Source organism: Cornus florida, unplaced genomic scaffold (assembly GCF_030987335.1).
Source record: "Cornus florida cultivar Cherokee Brave unplaced genomic scaffold, ASM3098733v1 CherokeeBrave_3.0.0_Hap2_Chr10, whole genome shotgun sequence".
NCBI lineage: Eukaryota > Viridiplantae > Streptophyta > Magnoliopsida > Cornales > Cornaceae > Cornus > Cornus florida.
In genome coordinates this window covers 5236139-5244919 of record NW_026775580.1, presented here as the reverse complement: position 1 = coordinate 5244919, position 8781 = coordinate 5236139, and the positions used below count along the sequence as shown (strand labels likewise).

General features: G+C 37.1%; 1 non-coding gene across 1 annotated transcript; it reads right to left on the bottom strand.

The window, feature by feature from the left end:
- Positions 1-8383: 8383 nt before the first annotated feature.
- On the bottom strand, positions 8384-8492 carry LOC132280331 (small nucleolar RNA R71). Its single transcript, XR_009471553.1, has one exon. It is a non-coding gene; the product is annotated as a small nucleolar RNA R71 (small nucleolar RNA).
- Positions 8493-8781: the final 289 nt, after the last annotated feature.

The window sequence follows — 8781 nt, the reverse complement described above, 5'->3', positions numbered from 1 at the left end:
AAAATATCGTTTTGGTATCGGAAATCCCTCGCAAAGTTTAGCTTTCTATTTTGCATTTTAATAGTTTTTTTTACTCTCATGACCTGATTTCATGGAGGGGCATTTTGGGCATTTTACAGGGAGTTTTATTTTTATTTTTTTCATTTTCTCTCATGCTGTCGGGTAGAAAATTTGATTTCGGGAGGGGTTTCTTTTTTCCAGAAAAATTCGTTTGGTTGCCCGTTTTTGATCTCAGACGTGGATAGTCACTGTAGCAGCTTTTTGCCCTCTTGTCCAGTTCTGATCTAAGGGCATTTTGGGGATTTTACAATGAGTTTTTTTCGTTTGCTTTCTTATTGTCGGGTAGAAAACTCAATTTTAGGGGCGGTTTCTTCTTTGTGTTTTTCCAAAAAAATTCGTTTCGGACCTCGTTTCGACTCTCAGTTCTGGCTGAAATTTTCTCTTTCCTTGCATGTCATGGTGAAGGTCATGGTGCTTGTCGGGGTGCTCGTGGGGTGCTCGTCTTGACGTCGTGACGTTGACTTTTGTTTTTACTCATTCTCCTTCGTCCGAACTCCACATCGCATGAATTTTTTTTAAACTTGACTAATTTTTTGTTATCTTTCCAACGACGTGCTCAGTTGCACTCAGATCTTCCTGGATAATTACCAGTTTACCCTTTTTGCCTTAAGTGCTTGTTTTTCTTCGTCATGGCGTTTTTCCTTCGTCCAGACTCTGAATCATGTAATTCTTGAGTTCATCTTGATTAGTTTTTTACCATTTTGCCTCTAGGGGCTTAGTTGTCATATTTTCGATCTTTTGCTTCCGTATCAGTTCTCATTGAGTTCCACAACCTCATGGAAGGTCACTTTGACTTCTTAGAGTCTTATTTTCTGTTTTCTGTTTTCGCATTTCGGATCCGTTATCGGATCATCCTTTCAGTTCATCACTGACGCACTGGCCTAAAAACCAGGGCCGTCACAATTATTCTCTCTCTTATTGAAATTGGGCGAAGTTCCAATTTGCAGTCAGCTTTCCATGCTATTCCTTGGTCTAGCAATTTAGGCATGAAGTCGAGAGTAGGCAATCTTTATATGTTTTTTTTTTTTGTGGTACTATCTCTCTATTAAATCTATAGGGTAATTGATGAGCGCTGAATATTACAAATTTGAGCCCCTAAATATACATATGTTAAGACCTAAAGTGATACTTCTATCCATTATTAGACTAATTTGTGCTTCTTGTGTGTTTATAGGTACTTTCCCAAAGAAAAGGTTAAAACCAGGACTTTATGATGAAAAGACTGTTATCGAAGCTTACAGAGTCATTGCCAGTCATTCAAAGTAAGCTGAGAGCTTAAATGGTGAAGTTTGGAAGAATTCAAGTACTAAAGCTTGAGCCTAAGTTCTAAGGCTCAAGCCCATAAGAAAAAAGAAAAAAATCAATAAAGCATTAAAGCTTGAGCCTTGTACCTCCAGAGCTCGAGCCTTACTCAGTGGTGGTCAAGCCTTACCCTAGGGTGCTCGAGCCTTAGCCTTCAAGCTTGACCATGAGGTGTCAGAATTTAAAGAGTTGATTTGAAAGAAAACCAAGCTCCTATAGCCTCATACCAGACCTCGAGGATCGAGCACTATCATTAAAAGCTCAAGCCTTGAGTACCAAAAGCTCGAGCCCTATGAAGCTTGGATCAAGCAATGTTAAAAGAAGAAAATTCCAAAATATTCTAAGTATTGATAGAAAAGACGCTTCGGAAAATAGTTGAAGAAATTTGACCAAGTACAAAATTGGAGATCGAGCACCATCTTTTGACGCTCGAGCAATAATTTAAGAAAGCTCGAGCTTTGTTCCCAAAGCTCAAACCTGAACCCCATAGCTCGAGCCTTACCTCTTAAGCTCGAGCCTCCCAGGATAGATTGGATTTTAAGTAACGGGGATTATTCTTTTCCAAGTCGTATTTCACTCCAGATGGCCAGAAGACATAAAAGCCCACCAAACCTTTATTTTCTACTATAAAGAAGGCACAGGCCTTGATAAAAGAGGTATATTTTTCTTGTTTTATTCAGAAGGTTGATATTATGGTGGCGGCTTTTAGGGTTTTCGTAACCTTAGAAGGTGAAGATCCTAAGAAGAGAAGTAACGTTCGTGATGATGAAAATGACCACAATATAGATGATATTCGGCATCATCATGAGTAGTTAATTCCTCTCTTAGGGCACTAATGTAACCCGATCTAAGTACTATGGTTTGATTGTTTTAACTTTGGGATATTTTTAATATTATTATATTTCTAATTACATGATTATAAGTAATTGAGACAACTCAATTGGTTTTTAATGTTTGAAATAGTTTTCAAATTGTTATTACCCTATCTTAGATATAACTGTTTGTAATCTATCCTCAACCTATTCTTATTGGACGGTATCTGGCGGAGCCCTACCAGACATAAGAATGGAAATCATGTAATGGTGTTCTAATGTTTTTTATAACTGAATGTTTTCATAGTCTATGCTTAGGAAAGATGGATTGTTTACAAAATTAGTTAAAGTAGGTAGGTAGATAGTCCATGCTAATCGCAGATAGGTTATAGTTAACTGCAATTTATAAAAAATCTTTCTTTAAAAACCAAATTGAACGAATATTATTGAGTTCAATTCATTTGAAATATAAATTGTTAAATCCCCAGAGTTGAAATAGTTAACTATAGTATGAAGGTTGTGGTGAAGTCAAAGTCTAAAGACCTCTCTCTCTCTGATCACTTTAGTTTAATTTCAGTTTAATTTTATTGTATGTTCGTGACAACCAATCAATTAATCAATTCAACCAGTTACCTGTAAACCAAGAAATATTAGTTAAAAACAAAACAAAGTACACTAATCTCCCTGTGGGTTCGACACCCTCTATATAATACTATCCTACAAAGATTCGTGCTATTGTGAGTGGTAATTTATTATTGGAAATAAAAACACACTAATTTTTGGCGCCGTTGCCGAGGAGATTTACTAATTTGTTTAGTTTTTAATTAGTTTACTATTTTTGGTTTACCAGTCTTTGGACTTTCTGATATCTCACCTTAATTCTTTTTCTTTTCAAGTGCAGGAAATTAGCAGTGATAACAAAGACGCTCAAGGGTTAAAAAGCTTCAGTTTATAAAACCTTCTGTGAGTTTTTGCTGTTTTCTTTTGCTTGGAAATTTTATTTTTGCTACTATTAGGGTTAGTGGAATTAGTGCTCGTTAACTCGTCATACTTAGTTATAACCTTTAGTGCATGATCCTGAAATAGAGAGAACTCTTAGTCAATTAAGAAAACTTTAAATGGATTAAATTTAATAGGAAGTTCTTCTAATAACATGGCTGATAATCGTGATGCACCGGGTAATGGCAATGGTAATGCAAATGGAGGGCCACGAGCACCTGTTCTTCCACAACCACAATTGAGGGATCATTTTATTCCAACCACATACACTTCCCCTTCGTGCTTTGTATTTCCTGATGCTAATGCAACCCATCATGAGATCAACCCTGCTATGATCCAAATGCTTCCTACTTTCCATAAGTTTGCAACAGAGGATCCTTATATGCACTTAGATGTATTTTTGGAATTATGTTCGACTACCAAGTTGACCACTCTTACCAGTAATTCATTCAGGATGTGACTTTTCCAATTCTCTCTTAAGGACAAAGCAAGAACTTGGTTGCAGTCCCTTCCAACAAATTCCATATCTACATGGGACATATTGCAACAAGAGTTCTTGGAAAAGTACTACACATTGGGTAAAACCACTTAAATGAGAAAATATATCATGTCGTTTTCCCAAATCTCGGGAGAACAGTTCCATGACTCATGGGAAAGATATAATGATCTTCTAAGAAAGTATCCACACTATGATATTACTAAATGGCACTTAGTACAGATTTTCTATGATGGTCTTTCTAATTCACATAGGAACATGGTTGATGCATCTAGTAATGGAACTTTTCTGCGTAAGAGTCCGGCCGACGCTTGGGAACTGTTTGAGGCCCTAAGTAAAAATTCAATGCAACATGCTTCTTCCTCTAGGTCTAGGTCTTCACTTAGAATGCATAGGGTTGAAAAACTCTATGAGATCCTACAGGAGCAAGTGAATGTTGCATTCTCCAGACCAGCTTATAATCCATATGCTTCTACATAAAATCCTGGCTGGAGAGATCATCCCAATCTATCATGGCGTAATCAAAGTCAAGGAGCCACTGTTCTACAATCACAAGGATAGTACCAAAATTCATCCAACCTTCTGCCACAAAATAATTCTTTCAATTAATCTGCTATTTATCGTCCACCTCAGTTCAGGAATCAACCCACTCAAACTCCTAATCTTCCGCCTCGTCCTAGAAATTATGCTTCTGAGGATCAAGTATTCAATGCTCTTGTTGATCTTAAAGCCAATACCCAACTTCTTAATTCTCATTCACAAGCTATAGCAAAGCTAGAGGCACAAGTTGGGCAAATAACAAGTATTCTATTTCGTAAAGAGGATGGAAAGCTGCCTAGTCAACCAGTAGCCAACCCGAATGGGCAGACATACATGATTGATGAAACCAATTCCTCAGGTATTCATCATGAGCAAGTTCAGTCTATCACTACATTGAGGAGTGATAAAGTGGTTGATAATCAAGTTAAAAAAGGACAGGAAGAAAAAGAGAGGCTTAGGGTTCCCATTGGTCCTATCATTCATAATCTACATCCGAGGGATGTTTCCTCAAACTTTATTCCACAAACCACAACAGGAGTTAAAGGTGGAGTCACTTCTTCATCTGCTCCCAACCTTGAGAAAACTTATGAGCGAAGAGTGCCTTATCTTGAAAGTCTTAAGGACCCTCCTACCTTGGTAAGCAAGGGGAGAAAATCCAAAATATGATGGAGGTCTTTAAACAGGCCAAATCAATCTTCCTCTGCTTGATGCTTTAAAGCAAATTCCAACCTACTCCAAATTTCTAAAGGACTTGTGCACTCTCAAGAGAAAATCCAAAAGCTGAGTTTCTCAGAAATTTTGTCTCACTAAGCAAGTCAGTGCTATTCTTAAGTACAACACTCCTCTAAAGGTTAAAGATCCTGGTGGTCCTACAATTTCTTACAAAATTGGAAACAATGTGATAGAGCGAGCACTTCTTGATCTTGGAGCAAGTGTGAATCTTATTCCTTACTCGGTGTATGAGAAGTTAGGTTTGGGAGAGTTAATACCTACATCGGTTGTTCTACATCTTACTGACCATTCTATCAGACAACTATGAGGTATTATTGAAGATGTATTCATAAAAGTGGACAAGTTTTATTTTTTGGTCGATTTCTTAGTTCTTGATATAGAATCGATCCACGATTCCAAAAAGTATAGTCCAGTCATTCTTGGGCGTCCTTTTCTAGCCACAACAAATGCTTACATTAACTGTAGGACTGGAGCCATGGATTTATCTTTTGGGAATATGAAAGTAAAGCTAAACATCTTTAATGATATTCATCATCCCCACGAAGATAGTGAATGTTTCTTCCTCGATGTTATTGATGAGTTGGTTGAGAAATCACTCCCAATTATTTTATCCAAGGATCCTTTAGAAGCTTGTCTGAATCACTTCAATTATAAAGACTTTAATTAGAATCTTGTCGAATTGTCAATAGCTAAAGTGAATTCATTACTCAACTCCACTCCTATCACAGATTGATAAGCGCTGAAAAGTGCGCATTTAAACCCCTTAAGCTTGAGTATTCTAGTACCTTTATCTATCTTATTTTTCTATTTTAGACTAATTTCATGTTATTGCCCTTTTTAGGCACTTATCCCCAAAATAAGTTAATCCAGTTGAATTAGAGCATAAAAGATGCAATTTCTAACTCAATGGAAGAAAGGAGCAAAGTGGAAGCAAAGAGGTGGAAAGCAGCATTCTTCAATCGATCATACTAAGCTTCGATCGATCGCACAGTGATCGTTCCAACAAGGCTAAGATGGATCGAGCCTTTTGTCATTTTCCTCACCAAAATACCTTCTTCGATCGATCCAACAATTCTCTGATCGATCGAACACCCTTGATCTTATCCCCACCTACCACTTTTGTCTTTTTCCTAAAATATCCCAAAAATATCTCAGCCTTGTCTTATTCCAAAAAGGCATCGACATAGTTCGATCGATCGAACCAACCTTGAGATCGATCAAACATCCTCAAACGCGTGAAAAAGTTGATTTTAAGCCAAATAAAAGCTGTGCTCGTGGTGCAATCATTTGGAGGTCCTAGTGCATGAGGGCTGACCATTGGGTGTGACATTTGAGCCTTCTATATAAAGATTTTGGCTATTTTTGAGTAGAAGAAGAGATTAATTAGAGAGACTTGGCTAGAGACTAGAGAGAGAATACACAAATTGGGGAAAGTTCTTCCTCTCTTCTAGGTTTTTCACCAAGGAGGAAGAAGATTTTCTAGCATGGAGATAGCCCTTGAGTGTTGGATGACAACATCAATGAGTGGGTAAGCATCTTCTTGGGGCTAGAGCTAGCCCTAAGCATGCCTCATAGACTTTGATGTTTTATAATTAATGGGATTAGTGTTGTAATTCTTTTCTTGACCTTTGATATATAAAAATCTTGTTTCTACCATGATTTGTGTAGTTTAATACTTCCAATTGATCATTTCATTCTATTCATATGTCTATGTATGCTAGAATAGACGTTCATGTGCTTATCTCTAGGTTTTATGATATTGATGCATGTCTATGTGTGTTGATGCTATGAATCTAGTGATGGTTAAGGCATGGTGCTTAAATAGAATACTCTTGTGGTTTGTTTGATGGTTCATGCTCATTTCTTGATGGATTATGCCTCTTCTTTAGTTCACTTAGTTTAATTTTCATGTCCCTAGCTTAGTTGTAGCGTAGTTGCTTTACTTTCTTAGATGGGAGGATAATCCATGCTTGTTGTTTGATGTTCCATACTTATGAATGCAAGTAGTATATTTCTCTAAATTGTGGGTGTGTATTGATTGAGGGCTTAAAGGAAGGAATAATGGCTTAACTTGATATGTTTTGCTATTCACTAGATTAGTTAGACAATGTATGCTTACGAACCATACATGCTATTATTTCAATTAATTGCACACAATTTCATTTACGACACATGTTTCCCCTTTATCCAATAAACATTAGATGTTTAGGAAGGTGGTGCTTAGTGGTGAACTCTAGATTCCAAGACCTCTCTCTTAATCTTCACTTTACTTAATTTTGTTGTTTCACATTGTTTTCACTTAGTTAAAATTATAGTTTAATTAACCAATCAAACCACCTTTTGATCACTCGACCTACTAATTCGACCTTGTTTCCAAGCAAAAGTACGCTTCCAATCCCTTGGGACGATCCTTACTCACCCTAACTATATTTTTAAACTTGCCACACTGCACTTTTGCATGCTTCCGTCTTCGGCAACACCAAGTTTTGAAGTCGCTTAAGGACCCTTTGTTAGCCTTTTCTAACTCAATTTCTAGTTAAATCGTGAGCCCGCGTGAAGGCAAGTTTTTAATTTCTTAGATAGATCGTGAGCCCACGTGGAGGCAATTTTTATTTTACTTGCATCTTGTTGAAAGCATGGGAGTATGGGAATATTGTATGTGGAGATTTGTTGATTGATTTTTTATGGAGGCGAAGTGGTTACTACTTGCTTGATTACTTGTTATTTGTTTTGTTAGTGCATGCATGGTCGTAGATCATTAAATCCTACTCTTGTCCCACTTGATTTGAATCTTGAATCCATTGTTCATAGGGGAAGAGGTAAATTGAACGACTCCATTTCATTAATGGAGGAGCAAAATGAAGACCATGTGGAGGACCTTGGTTACATAAATCAACAAGGCATCCTTCACCCTAATGTGCATCATGACAACATTCAAGTCCCATTAGGTATGCCAAAACCATTCATTCCACCACAACAATAAGGCTAAGTTACATTGGGAATGCCTCAGCAAATTTTTGCTCCACAACCTCCCGTTGCTTAAGTTAATCATGGTGCTCATTTAGCACCACCGGTTGTGAACCCCCCATTAATTTGCGTGATCATTATGTGCCAAATAAATATAATGTACCTACATGCATTCAATTACCCCCATTTAAAGCTCACCATTACGAAATTAAACCGTAAACTATTTAAATGCTTCCTAACTATCATGGACTTCCAAGTGAAGAACCTTATAAGCATTTGGATGAGTTTCTTGAAGTGTGTTCTACCGTGAAATACACGGACATGCCGGAAGAGGTTTTGAGACTTAAACTCTTTCCTTTTACCCTTAAAGATAAAGCAAAATATTGGTTCAACAATCTAAGGCCTTTTTCTATAACCTCTTAGGCAGAAATGCAACAAGAGTTCTTGAAAAAGTATTATCCAGTATCGAAGACCAATGCTATGAGAACTTCTATTCATGAGTTTTCTCAAAGGGATGGGGAATTGTTTTATGAGGCATGGGAAAGATTTAATGATTTGATTAGGAAGTGTCCACATCATGACATTCCTAAGTGGCAATTAGTCCAATATATTTTTGAAAGTTTACTGGATAACCACAAAGGAATGGTAGATGCATCCATGGGAGGTTCTTATCTTGATAAGCATGAAGATGATGTTTGGTAATTGTATGAAAGTATGAGTGAAAATTCAATGCATCGATCTTTCTCATCAAAAAATGGTAGAATTCTAGGTGGAAGGAAGAATGTCGTCTTGTATCAAGTTGACAACTCCAATGACATAGCCGCCGAAGTCAAGTCTTTATCTCTAAGGTTTGATTAATTTTTAATCAACCAA